Source organism: Hylobates moloch, unplaced genomic scaffold (assembly GCF_009828535.3).
Source record: "Hylobates moloch isolate HMO894 unplaced genomic scaffold, HMol_V3 SCAFFOLD_4, whole genome shotgun sequence".
In the NCBI taxonomy this organism is placed as follows: Eukaryota; Metazoa; Chordata; class Mammalia; order Primates; family Hylobatidae; genus Hylobates; species Hylobates moloch.
Genome location: NW_026652279.1, coordinates 46,646,507 through 46,663,326, shown reverse-complemented (window position 1 = coordinate 46,663,326; position 16,820 = coordinate 46,646,507). Strand labels below are relative to the sequence as shown.

Genomic DNA, 16,820 nt, shown 5'->3' with positions numbered 1-16,820 from the left:
TTCTACCATGATAGAATTTCATTAAGTACCTAAAAGGATAGAAAACTGTGAACATGTACAAACACGTTGGGTCTTGGAAAAGTACAGGGAAAGTCTATAATAGGTAATAACAATTTTAACAATGCTAAATTTGAACTCCAATAAGTAAATGGATAGTCTAGTAAGGAAAAATAATTTTCCTAGGATAAGTACAAAAAAGCCCGATGAACATTGAATCCCTCCTGTGTGCCAGATATTAGGCTAAGCACTAAAGCTATAAAGATAAATAAAGCATGGTGCCTGTCGTTAAGGAACTGCAGTTAAGTGTACTATAATTCTAAATGTTACCTTTCCTAAGTGATGAATGTCAAAGAATTTAAGTTATAAGTTAAACTGCATATAAAACATCACACTGAATCAAATTCACTTTACACCAGATGCACCCATTTTGCATTATAAAACTCATCATTACACATATAAGACAAAAACAGAGTAATGCATACTCCAAATGACAGAAACAACCATTTATTTTTGGCTCTTACACACTTTGGTAATTCTGTAATGCAGAATATTTGAATCAGAAGAACCGAGAATTTTGTTCATTTTTCCCATACTGCTTTTCAGCTCAAATGACCCCTTTAACACAGTATTGCCTTGTTCTCAACCCCTTTCTAAAACAAGAAAGATTATTAAAAGCATGAGTGTTCAAAGGTATTTCTCTGAGGGTCAGATGTATAAAGGACAGTGAGATACAAACAACATGGCTGTTAAGAACACTAGGTCCCACAGGCTATCAAAATTACAAGAACAATAGAGTACCACTGATGATGAACTTGAGGAGAAAGGTGCCATGCACAAACTGAATGTTGATAATTTTTCTAACTTTAAATACATTTTTCAGTGATGTATCCATTTGAATTATATAAAATTATTATTATACTATACTTCTTAATGCACTAAAAATAAAGGAATAAAGAAAATATCAGATATTCTCATAAAGAACGGTAAAGACACATAAGGGATGGTATAGCAATTTCATTATTCTTTGACTGCATTCAGATGATACAGCTAATATTTGTAATATAGCTTAAGAGTGAACATTATCTTTTGAAAACTTTTTAAGTTTTTAGTACCTCGTATACAAAGGGCATATGAGTATGTATGTATACATGACACATGTACTTGGTTGGAGGTCATTTAAATTATCTGAAATAAAAATTCACTTTAAAGGTTACTATAATTCCTTTTAATTCATGCATGCTGACTATACTAAATATAATCCAAAGTCATGTACACTGACTTTACCTGAACCGATTTGAGACTACTACTCTGATAGAAATGCATTTATACTATCAGATAAAATTAAATCTTTCTTTCAGTACAGTGACAAATTAAGGAAAAGTTAAAGTACATAATAAAAGTCTAGACTGTATTCCACTCAAAGCATAGTAGAGGCTGTTTTAAAATTCCATGAATATGGGAAGGAGGAGACAAAGGCTAAATTCCATAATAAATAAAACAAAATTAAGGTATATAATATTTTACCCCTCATATCCATCACATCCTCAAGAAAGTTAACAGATGTTTTCTTGTTTTTGAAAATTGGACAGCAAACAACAATGTAGATTATAAATGTTCCTAGAACAGTGATTTCCAAATTGGGTGGCACACAGTAGGCATTCAATAAATGGCTTACCACACAGATTGTGCTACATTGCATATCTTTGTCATGCACTTAAACTTACTGCCTAATTCTAGGTTAGGACTGATGATCATGTTTTTGTGCCAAAAGCACAGCAGTCTTTGTTTTCCAAACTCTCGGTGACCCATATTTAAGCCAGCTATTGGTTTCTGAAACAAATGTTAAGGGCACAAAGAACAAACAAACACAAAAGCCTTCCAAAGTCATAGGATTTGCTACCCTTTGAATATATTGTTTCTGGCCTCCCTCACCCCTATTTCTGTATGATACCTGGTTCTTGGTTATTCAGTCGGGTTTGATTTAGTTTTCCTTTTTGACCTCTACCTTCCCAGAACTTCCAGTAATACTTCCTTTGTCCTGCTCCTATCCATGATTTCCAAGGCCTGCTTTAACATGGTACCCAGCTCCACTGTTGCAAATAGAACTAAATCAGGCAGCAGTTAGAGTCCATTCACTGTACAACCTTTAGACAAATTCTCTATCATCATTTTTAATTCTAGACTGAAGAGTTATATTTTAAAAAGATCTCTCACAGCAACCATTGTTCCTACTTACAAGTCCTTCACCTTGTACCCTTCTCTAGAACCTTCTCCAAATCTATGCCTTTCTGAAATAAAATTGCCATTATTAATCTGGGCAAGCACTGAGTTAAAATCATCCCAGAATAGAGGTCTGATGGGGTGGTGATTAAGAGCTTAGGTTCTCCAGAGCTGTACTTGAGTTTAATTTCCCATGTGTTTTATACTTAGCTGTGTGACTTTGAACAAGATACCCTTTCTGAGCCTTCGCATATCTTTAAAATTGGGATAATAAAGGTACCTGTCTCACGGGATTGTGGAATTAACTGCAAAAATGCAGATATAACCAATGACTGCAACAAAGTAAGATCTCAGTAAATGTTGGCTACTATTGGTGTTGGTGGTGTGATTAGTATTACTGTTTAATACAAGGATAGAATGCATTTACTTTTCACTGTGCTTCCCACTAGTAATTTTGCTAGTCTTTTTGGTACTGATGGCTTTAGAAGAGTTACAGTGATGCTTCAATACATATACGTAAATAAGCTGGTTAACACTAAAACCAGCTTCCCTGAAGCACATTTAGAATATCTTTTCCATTATTTGCATGCATTGAAGCATTCATACCACCTTTTGGGTCCAACAATTGATCTAAAATTATTCTTACAATTCCTCCTGATTAGCTAGATGTTTGGTAAGCTAAAATAGCTTAGCATCATCTAACAGAGAGTATATTTTGGCTATGAGGTGATTTATAATATATTATATGATCAGTACCAGGAACATCTGGAGCTGTGGGTGGATGTGAGGAAATGAGAGGATTCAGGATAGTATAGCTTCCTGCAGATAGCTGTTTCCATCTAAGGTAATGTTAGATAGCTTTAAGCCTTTCACTACCATTCACACTAGCAAAAAGGATGAGTCAATTAAACAGAAACTGAGAGTAAAATTTTAAATTGGAACTTTGAGGTTATCATTAAAGATCTATCAAGTAGGTATATACAAATTGTATATAGGTGTTTCTTTCAATATACAACAGGACAATATTTGCAGTCTTTTCTAACAGATTCTTTCCTCTGTGAAACATCAAAATAGTCAGATTTCTTTGCCTACTTTATCTTCCTTCCTATGTAAATCTATCTGTGCATGGATATAATATAAGATCAAAAACTAAATGCAGTAGTTAAAAATTACCAATTTTATAAGATCTGCATGGAGGTGGTTCCTGATTACTCAATGTATACCTATTTTTTGCTTAGAGAAGAGAATCACAAAACCAAATTTATCTTTTATCTTTGAATAAATGTATCTATCTATAGATTTTATAGAAATAGAAAAATGTGAGTTGATTCATTCTGTTGTTACCTGCATCCTCAATTTAACAACTTTATGCTGCATGAAATGCAGAATCAAGTTTACAATAGATTGTTCTATTACCAATACACCTTCCTGAGTTAAGATGAATTGGCAAAGTATGTAAACTAATAGATTTATTATACTTACCCACTGTGAAAGATTATAAGTACTTAATATCATATATCTATACTTTACTAGTGTGCTATGTTAGAAAGCAAGTATCATTAAAATTAAACTTTTATGAAAGACTAAAAGTGGAAAGCAAAGTCAAGTATTTTACATATACTGTTTCTAGGTGTCATAAGCATCAGTTTCAGTAACACTACCAGAAGCTAAAATAACAATTCAATTGTTGAAGGAAACAAACTCAGATGATTAGAACTGAAAATGACCCTAAAAATGAAAAATCTAAGGTGCTAAGCTGGAGATCCGCATAGATTATGCAACATGCCATAGATCATATAACTAATTAGTGGCAGCAGTAGACCTAGAACAACCTCTACTAACTCCACATCTGAAATTTTTGACAATGTATAATAAAGTAAGAGTTAAATTTAATATATGAGAGATTGAAAAGGTAGATATTGTCCCCAAGTTAAAAATCTTTGGATGTAATTACTTCTACTTACTTAATTTTATATTCCTAAGACAACATATTTAAAATACCATAAAACTGTAAAAACTGGTTAGAAGTAATGAAAACTACAAACAAAATTTATGCTTTATCTTGAATCAAAACCATGGAAAAGGCCATTTTCTTATGTCTAAAGGAAGCCAAGGATTTACTGAAAATGTGTGTGAATGAGAGAGAGTGTGTAAGTGTGTGTGGCGGTGGTAGGGGTCTTTGTTTTGTTTTGTAAATTGTTAGAGATTGTTCTATTAATAGTTTCCTTTTGTAATGGTAATCTGTGCTCCAAAATGAGGGCACACTAAAATGAATTTCTGATAATTTATAAAGCAGTGAAATACAAATAAATTTCTAGAAACTTACTAATGACAGTAAGAAAATAAGTACCAAGAGTTTCAAAATTAAAAATAAAAATCTTTTTAATATTATGTTGAATTAGAACATCTTTTTAAAAGCCAAAAGTAAATGAAAAGAGATTAAATTGGTACACTCAACTCTCTAAACTGTGTGTATATTTTTCTTAAAGTGCATATCCATGAGCTGACAGTAAAGACAGGCTGGCTGCTTTGTTTGACTATAGTTCTGTTTACCTCATACTGTCAAGAATGGATTTTGACACAGTATTAATATTGCTATTTTTATTGATATAATTAGCACTGCTATAAATAATTTCTTGGGCTGCCATATGTAAGTATATCATTACAATCAGCAGTATTTAGTGCTTCTTCTTCTTATATGACACCTTGAAAACAGACTGTTGGCCCAAAGAACAAAAGTGACCTCATGATATGGGAATCACTGAAAAAAACATTGCCCTGTCAATAGAGACTACTGTTTTGTGTATGACTTCACTAAACAAACTAGTTTATATTTGTTTGAAACTAAAGTTTCTCACCAATCTGCTGTTTCAATTTCACATCACACCATATTGTACCTAAAACAGGCAATCTGGATTCCTGTTGCTACTTTTTCTTCCCCCAAACAGCTCAGGAATGGGTTTGAAATACAAGGCTTGAATATATAAAGCAAAATAATTAAGACACCCAAAATTCAGAATGGGTAGGTGAAAACAAGTACACTTGAAACCATTTGTGTAACTACTAGTGGGTGGCCCACTGTGAGTTTTTGATTATATGAAAGCAAAATCAAAACATATTTTATCTTGCCTCTAGATCACATCAGCTGTGACAATAACCTTATCTGGACCTTGAATAGTTTGTTCATAAAACAAAGTAGGGTGACTGACCCAGTGCATATTCAACACAGAGTATGAAGGCCAAAAGAAAATGACAATACAATTCAAAACAAGTTTGTGGAAATTTTAGACTAGTATATTAAAACCTTTCTTTGTCTCTATCACTTGACAGATGGTTAGCCTTCACACAGCCTAGTATCTCTGGCAAAGAAATGACTGTGTCTAGCCAATAACACCCCAAATTTTGACTTAAAATGCACTGTACACATGCTTAGACTTACCTTACAAATATGAATATTAATAAACTTAGTCATGCTTACTTTATTACTATAAAAATTTGATAGATGTCAAGATTTCATCTTCTGCCGTTAAGAATACCTTCTTGAAACTCAACTATTTTAGGTGGATATAAGGTTCTATGAACTCTGCACTTCAGATTTCATTCATTTCACAGGTTGGCTGGTAATCATGCTTAAAAAAAATACTTCCAAAATAACATTTCATCCCAAAAATATTATAAAATTTATAGAAATTTAATTAGCTTGTGTTTCTATGCTATCCATAGGAAAGTTTTGGTAACAAAGTGGCTTAAACAAAATCACCAGGGAACCCTGAATACACTCCATGTCAAGGACCACAGGCAAGACTGTAATTATTTATCCAGTACTGATATGTCTTTATTCAAAAACTGCTCATTTATAAATATATACTCACACACACATGCAAACACACATCGATCAACCATCCTTACCAGAAAACAGGAAACGGTCTTACTTTTTAACATTCTATTAGCCATTCTTCCATTTTGCTCTCTAAAAAAAAATTCAACTGAGGCTGGGCGCGGTGGCTCACACCTGTAATCCTAGCTATTTGGGAGGCCGAGGCAGGCAGATCACGAGGTCAGGAGATCAAGACCATCCTGGCCAACATCGTGAAACCCTGTATCTACTAAAAATAACAAAAAAAATTAGCAGGGCGTGGCTGTGTGCGCCTGTAGTCCCAGATACTCAGGAGGCTGAGGCAGGAGAATTGCTTGAATCTGGGAGGCGAGGCTGCAGTGAGCCAAGATTGTGCCACTGCACTCCAGCCTGGCGACAGAGCAAGACTCCATCAAAAACAAACAAACAAACAAAAAAAAAAACAAAAAAATTCAACTGAAACAATGTATTCCATTAGTTATAAAGTCTGTTTCCTCCTAAATCTTCCTATTTATAGCTTTCAGATGCTGGCAAGTCTGTATACAAATAGCCAGAGGCAATCACAAACTGCTCTAAAGTGCATTAATATGTACCCTTCCTGGAAGAGGCTGATTATGTTCCAAATTAGCATAAATAGAGATCTAGTGTAGGTATAAGCGTGACAAACCCTCCATGGCACAGGATGGGAGGACTGGGGGAGGGAGGATTGTACTAAAAAAAGTTATTCCACTTAAGAACTAAACTTGTATTTGGCTAACAAAGTAAGACTCACCATGACAGATGGGAAAAAAAATTAAAAACTGTTATTTGAGAACTATGAACTAGGTTTTGGAAAGGTGAGACACCCACTACTTGAAGTCACAAACTCAACATTAAATCATATACTCATTTAACCAGGTACCAACTTTCCTTCTGTTAGAAACTCAGGATTTTTACACCTACAGGCTAAATGATTAAAGTATTACTAAAATCTTCTGTAATGTTCCTCTTGCATTACAAATAAGTCTATTAATGCAGAAAAGTGCCAATCAAATGCTTTTGAAAAAATAGTTTAAATAACAAAGCATTTTTTGCAGGTCTCTCCTCTTTAATGTCGCCTATAAACTAATTACAATAAGTTTTCACCTTCTCTTGATAAAATCACAACTGAAACTAGGCATGGTGGCATGCACCTGTAGTCCCAGCTACTAGGAGGCTGAGACAGGAAGGCGGATCACTTGAGCCCAGGAGTTAAAGTACAGCCTGGGCAATAAAAGGAGATTCCCATCTCAAAAAACAAAAAAGAAACCCAGAACTGAAAAAGATTTAGGTACTTGATTTTTCAGATATGTTCCTAAAAACAAATCCTAACCAAAAATTAACAGATATTCTAGCTTTTCTTTTACCATACTTTGCTAACAAGATAATACTATGTAGGAATTTTATAGTAAATTTCAAGACATAAGATTTTTTTAATATAAAGCAACATTTTATTTATTTCAAAGACATTATTAAAATCATGAAAAAAAATCCCTATCTGTTAAAATTACCAACTGAAATATATGGAGAAAGTTTCATGACAATAACAAAAGGTACAAATAAGAAATAAACTAAGATCTTCCTTTCCTATCACTGCCAACTGGTAAACACCTTCCTCCTTCTCAAACTTCTGTAAGCTCTTTCAAACTGTAGTTCCTAAAACAAGAAAGCAGCTAGGTTTTAAAGTTTCATTAAAAAATCTCCTCCCCTAACAATCTAAAATGCACAAAGTGTGTTTGACATTAGAATGTAAGCTCCACAAGGGCAGGCAATTTTCTCTCTTGTTCATTATTACACTCCAAGTGTCTAGAACAATATGATAAATTTAACCATCCATTTCAGAAAAATATGATTATTTCAGAGACTAAAGCAAAGCCCATCAATCTCTACTTCTGTATTCCAAATGTTTTAAAGAAGTCTCTGCTTGCCACTGATTCTGTAAAGTTATTCAAAATAATATGTAATTATTTTATAAATTAGGAATTTAGTTGTAGCTTTTATTGCCCTTCTAAAACGACCTAATTATTCAGACTGGCCTTTTTTTCTAGAAAGTCCAATTTACCTAATTATTCAGACTAGCCTTTTTACTACAAAGTCCAATTTGTCTAAAAAGTCTTCTGAAAACTTTCACTAATGCAACAAAAATAATTGACTTAAAATACTTGTTCCTTAGATTTTCTTCCTATACCAAGTAGTCAAATTCTTATTAACAGGACAACAAGAGGAATTAGATATTTGCGGGTCTCAAAAACTTTCTGATCCAATTATATAAGAAACTGGCATCACATCAGCTGATAGTTCTAAACACCCCCTTCCCCAATTATAGCCCTCACATGAAAGTTTCTCTTTCCTCTAGTATTCCATTTAATCTCATATTTTCTTTTAGTAGCTAGTCAATGTACACATGACCTATATGCGCATTTTCTTGGTTTTGTAGTAATCTTAAAACATGGGCCTAGATGGGTAAGCATAAAGACTTCTTCCTGGAAATGCATAAAATTTGACAATTTTTAATCTGATACTTTCTTTAGCTTGCTAAAATTAGGACCTCACCGTGAAAGGGCATATTGCTGTGGAGGCTGGTAGCCAGCAAACTTGTCACCTGATCTTCATATGCACAAGGCCTGTATTCCACTGGTCTATAAAGTCTGAAATCATAAAACCAAAAATATCCAATTGCCCAACTCACTGAGCAGCTAATATAGTTCTAGAAATCTCACTTTTCTTCTTCTCACCTGTTTACTTCAATACCGTGTCCCCAAACCTAAGGCCCTCCAAAATTGAGCTCCATAAAAATCACAACCCCAATCTTGAAAATTAAGCCTTGAGTACTGAATAGTTACATCAACAATTCCTCAAAGGCAATTTCAAACGCTTTCCTGGGAGACTACTGGAAAGATGGCACAGGGATATCACCATGCACTATGTGTGCAACAACTTTGATATATTCTAAGAATCACAAAGAATAAAGGCATGAAAATCAATGTATTTTTTTTTCTTTCACTAGAAAAATACAGATTCTTCATTTTAAAGCAAAAACACAAAAAGTAGCCACATCTTGACTGGGCAAACTTACAGTTGACCCTCAGTATCCACGGGAGATTGGTTCTGGGACCTCTCTAGGAAACCAAAATCCACAGATGCTCAAGTCCCTTACATAAAATAGTGTAGTATTTGCATTTTACCTAAGCACATTCTCCCATATACTTTAAATCATCTCTAGGTTACTTATAATACCTAATACAAGTAAATGCTATTAATAAATCGTTGTTACACTGTATTGTTTAGGGAATTGTGGCAAGAAAAAAATCTATATATATTCTATTCCATCTATTCCCCCACACCCAAAATATTTTTGATCTGCTGTTGGTTAAATCCACAGATGCAGAACATAGGCACAGGAAGGGCTGACTGTATGTGACTGGGAGTGGAGGGGGATCTATATAAATATTTCCACAAGGTAGCCAAGGATACTTGGGATTGGGAGCATGAACAGAAATGAAAACAAACCATTATAAATTTAAGGATGACTGGTTATCACTTAAATTCAGTGTCTACAGCTATTTTATTTATAAAATGGTAATTGTTTTAAAATTTTCAATGGCAACAAGTTACAACAGTAACTTCAGAATAGCGTTCACTTGAAAACACTGGGTGAATGGCCCCTATAATTTTTTTAGCTGAAATGTATACACCGCCACGCAGTGAGGAAACTTTACTTTAGCACCAGTTTGGTATTTTTAATAGAAAAAACAGTGGAGAAGATTTTCACATGTCTAGAAAGGTAACATGTTCAACTTAGGTTTGGCCAATGCTGATTCTGAGGACAGTACTACACCCTCAAGCTTCCAAACTACTTCCTGATTCATTCAGATTTTTACTGGAGAGCTGTCATCCTGCTACTGACCTCATTCAACCCGGTTCCGAGTGAGAGATCAGCGGATTACCGCGCTAGGTACCGTAGCTGTACGCCATATTGTGTTTTTCGCTAATGTTTATAGTTTGTGTGTGTGCCTAGCATATGTTTCTGCAAGTGTGTTTATCAATAGAACTTTTAGAAAATCCCTGCCTCCTGCCTCTTCAGCATCCTTAAAAAGGGTAACAGCTGGGGGCGGGGGGGTGGGGGGAGGACCCAAAAGCCACACAGACAGGAATGCATTAAACAATGTACGAGAGACGGCGTTTGTTTTAAACTTTCAAGAACCTTCCAACCATTTTTATATCAGGAATCAAAAAGTGTTAACATGTTTTAATGTTTCCAAAGTGGCCCAAAGGAGAAGAGAAAGAAGGAAAGGTGTGTCTTCCCTTCCCAAGCCCCCTCCTCTCTAGTCGTAGAAGCGAAGCAGGCGGGGGCCGGGAGCTCCGGCGTCTGGAGAGGCATCCAGCGGCTGTGGGGCCAGGACACCTCCTGCCCCCCAGTTCTCTGAAGACGCTCCAGAGACCGCGAGAGCCACGGCAAGCGGGGGAGAGCGAGGAGGGAGGGGACAGAAGACAAGCGGGCGCCTCTAGCAGCTCCTGAGCCCCGGCTAGTCCCCCTCAGCTCCTCTTCTTGGAAGCAGCGGCTCCAGGCGCAGGGAGTAGAAAGAAGAAGGCAGAAGACACGTTTCCAGCTGCGGGACGTCCCGCCCGCCCCGCCACCCGCCGACCCTCCCGCGCCTCCCTCCCGCCTCCCCGCCGGGTAGGGCGAGGCAGCCGCCGGGCGCTAAGAGGGGCGCCGGGGGAGGGGGCGCGGGCGGGGCGCGGCGCGGGGACGCGCGCGCTCGTCCAGCTCAAGGCCCGCTGGCTCGCCGCTCTGTAAGTCGCTCCCCCAACCCCACCCCGCTGCCCTCCTTCCCAGTCCCGCCGCCCCCCACTCCAGGCGCCTCGCAGACGCCTCAACCCCCTCGGCACGCACACACTCCTCCCTCCCTCCCGCCCCACAACAAATTAGAGTTTTTGGCATTACCTCCTGGCGCTCTTTAATCTTCTTTCCTCAACTCCTAAACTTCCCCCCGCCCCTACTTCTTCGGCAGAAGGCCCACATTGGACGCTTCACTCCGCGAACCCTCTATCTCTTCCCGCTATAGGATTGCTCTCACGCCACTCTTGGCTTCAGTGAGCCAATGAGAATGGGACGCCCCTCGTGAGGTTGCCGCCCATAAACAAAATGCACTCTTCCTTCTCCCCTCCGCCCCCCGTCCCCGCCCCTTTCTTCCTCTTCCCTCATCTCTGTCACCTTCGATTGGGCTAAAAGAGGCCCAATCCGCTATCTCAAACATCCATTGGGACGCGGAAACTTCGCTCAGAGAAGTATTAACAGGCGATTGGTGGACGATCCTTCCACTTCGCCCACCCCCACAACCCCCTCCCCCCGCCGCACCTTCACCCACTCTGAAGAGGTCAATCGTATCTCGTTGTTCAGTGATCCGGGAGGTGGAAGGCTATTGGTTCAGGGAGCCCGTCAGACCGGACTGGAGTGAGCCGTGATTGGTCGACACAGGCGCAATCAAGTTAGGTTGCTTACTCCTCCGCTCCTCCCTCCTTTTCCTCCACGCCCCCTCTCCCCTACCCCCTACTGCTTTTACTTTCTACGCATTTCTATTTCCTCCTTTATTTATTTATTTGTGATAAACTTAAATGACCCGGCGATGGAGGCGGTACTCTAGGAGAAGGCTGAGGATGACGAGCGGCGGCCTGGGGCCAATTGCCGAGAGGGCTGCGGGGTGAGGGGCAGCGGCGGTGGCCAGTGAGAGGCAGGTGTCTGGAGCGCGTCGGGCCTATGGAGCCGGGATGCCCCAGCGGAGGCGGCGGTTACCCGCTGTCTGGCGCGGCGAGCTGCCCCCGGGAAGCCGCGGGAGCGGAGAGGAGGTGTACCTGTCGTGGACGGCTGAGGCAGCGGGATGGAGGCTGGATCCCGGGCGGTGGGTGGGAAAGCCGGAGGAGGGTCTGGCTGGCGGCAGCGCGCAAGACCGCACCGGGTCACGCTTGATTCCAGCGGAATGGGGCGCAGGTTGCCAGACCGGCTCCTCAGGGGCCGCCTGAACAGTGCTAGGGCTCAAAGAAGAATTTGTTCATGCAGAAGATTTAGAAAAATACTATGTAAAACAGTTTGGAGTAAGCCTCCCTTAATATAAATGAGATTTATTATCGTGCCGGAAAAAGCAGATTATGTTTCTTATTACTGAACGCCTGAAGTACCAACGACCCAACCAGAGCCCACAGAATTCAATATCCTAGGTGATAGAAGGAACAAATAAAGCAACACGGAAAATTAAGTGTGGTTCAAATGCTTCAATAAAACCTTCGTCCTCAATCATTTGTCACTCAGCATAGCACTCCCCAGAGCCAAATTCTTATCAAATATTGGTCCTGTACTCAGGCATTGGAGAAAAAAATGAGGCTGAAGTCCAGCAGGAAGCCCAGGATAGATTCCTAAAAAGGATTTCTTACAAGGGCCAAGATGGGAGGGTTGGGGAAATCGCTTTTCACTATACAAAGAAAAAATAATAACTGCCAAACTAGGTTACACTTTTTTAGGCAGCTGATATAGCAATAGTTTGTCACAAAATAAGGGACTTTATCAAAAATACCATGCATGCAAAGAATATACTGTACTTAGGATTTGAAAATGACATTGTTTCTAGGACATGGATTTGATGTATAGTTTCCAATAGACTTAAGTCATCTGGATTTTAACCCAGGCTGCTTTGGAACGTACAGCATGCTTTCACATAAGATGCCTGGTTAGAGGTCTTTGACAGAAACTAAGCAAAATAAATTGGCCCTGGTGAAAAAAAAAAAAATGTAAGGGCCTTGACCTCATTAATACTATTAAAGCTATCTTGTGAGGATTATATGTATGAGGCTTTGAGAATCCAGAAAATTATTGTGTGTGGTCAAATTTGAAGTCTGGGAATTGCTAGTGAGTTTGGAAGCCAAAACACTTTTATATATAAATCTTGGCTAAAAAGTGATATAGACTGGGTGCGGCGGCTCACACCTGTAATCCCAACACTTTAGGAGGCCGAGACGGGCGCATCACTTGAGGTCAGGAATTTGAGACTAGCGTGGCCAACCTGGTGAAACCCCGTCTCTGCTAAAAAATACAAAAATTAGCCGAATGTGGTGGCGCACACCTGTAATCCTAGCCACTAGGGAGACTGAGTCAGGAAAAATCGCTGGAACTCGAGGCAGAGCTTGCAGTGAGCCGAGATCGCGCCACTGCACTCCAGCCTGGTGACAGAGCAAGACCCTGTCTCAAAAAAAAAAAAAAAAAAAAAACAAGTGATTTTGTAAGAATAGTAAGTATTCCATACAGAACAATCAGCAGCACATGAGAAAAATGAGTAAAATTTAACATTGGCGTTCATACAGTTACTCCTATAACTTCTCCAAGGAGCAATGACCACTTCTTCCCAGTCATTCTTGAAAATCGTTGTTTTCAACAAAATTTTAAAGGTATTATTCAACCTATTGGCATGAGAGTTAAGATTATGATAGGGCACTACTTTTCTATACATGAGCTCATTAATAACCTGAGCAGATAACAGCCAATAAAACAATATTAAAGGAAAAAGTCTTTTTTCAGAATGAAAGAAAATTGAATTAGACCTCAAAATTTGTCAGAAAAATGTGCAAAAAATTAAGATTAGACAATTTACATCCAAAGCAACTTAAAAGAGGTTTCTATAAATCCTTGTGTAATTCAGATGTGAGACAAGTTATTCTGCACCTGGAAACTTATGTAAAATTTGCCTTTAACCTCCAAATCCAATTATGGTAGAAATCTGAGGCCTTTATTTCACTGGATTTGCAGAGGCTTATGTTTTCCTGGTTTCCTGTACACCCACATTTTCATTTCCATTCAGTTTATCTTCTACACTAAGCCATTGATTTACAGGGAAATTCACATCAGAACCAAGATCAGTTTCAAACAAACCCTCACTCACATAATGAGAATATAATGGAATTGACTGAAGAATGGAATGTTATAGAAAGGAGAATAGGAGAAAAGGAAAAAGAAAAGATGAAATTTATTAGTGGTGAGGTATACTGATTAGATGAACTGAACATGGAAACAGAACAGAACCCAGAAATCAGTTCATGCATAAATGTCAATTTGATTATGTTACAGATTGGCAACACAGATTACTGGGAGAAAAGAGACTATTCGATACGTGGTATTGGGGAAATGGAAGAACAAAGAACTTGGATCTTTAGTTTGTACAGCACACACAAATCAATTTTAGATACTTTAGGAACTAGATTATGTGTTCAATCTGTAAATAGAAGGTAGGAACTGTAATTGGGAGTTCTACTGGAGTTACGTAAGTGGATTTGGGGAGGAGCAGTCCGTGAAAGGAGCACGGGATAAATAAAACAAATGTCCAGCATAACAAAGGCCCAGGGACTTTCTTGAGTCCCTAGACACAGCTGTGCCTAAGACCAGCTGTAACCCCTGTCATTCCTATTACCACAAGCCAATGACATTTCTTCTAGTTGGTTAAGATTGTTTGAATTGGGTTTATATCACTTGGAATTTGACATTTGTAAGTCTTAGTTGATGTCTATAAATAATTGTACAGTTTTATTTACATAGATGTGCAGTGTTTCAAAATCATTATAAATGTTTTACAGTTTTTTTACACAATTGTAAAAAGGAAATTTTTTCCATTACATTTTCTCTTACTGCTCCTGTATGAGAAAACTACTTATTTTTACATAAAAATTTTGTATCCATACATCTTTATGAACTTTTATTACTTATCATTTATTAGTTGATTCTCTTTGTTGTTATGTTGACATCCATTTCGTCTCCTAATAGTGATAGTTTTTTTTCTCTCTTTTCAGTGTTTGTTACCTATTGTTTCTTTTTCTTATTTTGTTGGTGATATGGTTTGGCTGTCTGTCCCCACTCGAATCTCATCTGGTAACTCCCATACTTCCCATGTGTTATGGGAGGTACCTGGTGGGAGATGATTGAATCATTGGGGCAGGTCTTTTCCCTGCTGTTCTCATGATAGTGAATGGGTCTCACAAGATCCAATGGTTTCAAAAATGGGAGTTTCTCTGCACAAGCTCTCTCTTTCCCTACTGCCGTCCATGTAAGATGTTACTTACTCCTCCTTGCCTTCCACCATGATTGTTAGGCCTCCCTAGCCATGTGGAACTGTAAGTCTCATTAAACCTTTTTCTTTTGTAAATTGCACAGTCTTGGGTATGTCTTTATCAGCAGCATGGAAACGGACTAATACAGTTGACCAGAACTGCAGAGTATTGACTAGTACTTATGGGAGTATGCATCTTTGTCTTATTTCTGAATTTTTGATACCACATCTTTAAGTAGTTTTTTGCTGAAAATTTGATTAAAGGTTTTTACATATTCACAGCTTGCACTGTATTTAAAAATTATTAATATTAAATATTAAATAATATTTAATAAATATTAAATTTTATCAAATAAATATTAAATTTTATCAAATACTTTTTCTAAATGTATAAAATAAACATAATTATTATTTATTCTGTTAATAAACTGAATTATAATGATAGATTTACTGATGAACCATCCTTCCATTCCTAGATAAAACTCTTTAGTTTTATTACTCTTTTAATAAGTATGTGTTTAATTTACTAATATTTTTATTTTGGAATTTGCTGACTTTAAAGTGAGATTGAGATTCCTAAGTGGGATGGACCTGTGCAATCTTCATCCAATTCTGGGATTTGTATTAGGCTAGCTTCATAGAATTAGTCAGGAGAATTTTGTCACGTACATTGCTCTTGAGATGATAAAGCTCATCTGTAAAACCATCTTGGCCAATGGACTTTCTTTTTTTTTTTTTTTAAGATACATCTTTGTCTTCTCAATTCTATAGTTTTTGGTCACCATAATTTTCAATCTTTTTCTGAGTCCTTTTAATCATTTAATTTTTCTTAGAAACGTATTCCTTTTTTTCTAGATTGTCAAATTTATTTATATAAAATTTGCATAGTATTATTTTAGTTTTAAATCACTTTTTAAAAAGTGGCCATAATTGGTGTCTATCACAGTACCATATTTCCTTGTGAGCAGATTATTTTATTTTTGTACTTCTTTATATAATTGTATTTACAACAATTTTGTGTTGTTTGGCTTTTGATGTTTTAGCTACATGCGTCTGAATCCTCTTCCCACATTTGGGGAATTTTCAAATTTTGTACCTTATCTATTGTTGCACTCCAAACCACACCAAAACAACAGCCATTTTATATGTTCCTGATTATCTAAGTTAGTAGTTTGGGCTAGGTTCAGCTGAGTGGTCTTTCTTTTTTTTTTTTTTTTTTTTTTATTATTATACTTCAGGGTTTTAGGGTACATGTGCACAATGTGCAGGTTTGTTACATATGCATCCATGTGCCATGTTGATTTCCTGCACCCATTAACTCGTCATTTAGCATTAGGTGTATCTCCTAATGCTGTCCCTCCCCCCTCCCCCCACCCCACAACAGTCCCCGGAGTGTGATGTTCCCCTTCCTGTGTCCATGAGTTCTCATTGTTCAATTCCCACCTATGAGTGAGAACATGCGGTGTTTGGTTTTTTGTCCTTGCGATAGTTTACTGAGAATGATGTTTTCCAGTTTCATCCATGTCCCTACAAAGGACACGAACTCATCATTTTTTATGGCTGCATAGTATTCCATGGTGTATATGTGCCACATTTTCTTAATCCAGTCTATCGTTGTTGGACATTTGGGTTGGTTCCAA

The 16,820-nt window shown here is 37.7% G+C and overlaps 1 long non-coding RNA gene across 2 annotated transcripts in view; it reads left to right on the top strand.

Annotated features, from left to right (window-relative positions):
• The first annotated feature begins 10,547 nt into the window (after positions 1–10,547).
• LOC116466927 (uncharacterized) overlaps positions 10,548–16,820 on the top strand; it is a 73,494-nt gene continuing 67,221 nt past the window's right edge. For both annotated transcript variants that reach the window (XR_009213125.1, XR_009213126.1), the window contains exon 1: positions 10,548–10,888. This is a non-coding gene — a long non-coding RNA (uncharacterized LOC116466927). The remainder of the gene's footprint in view (positions 10,889–16,820) is intronic.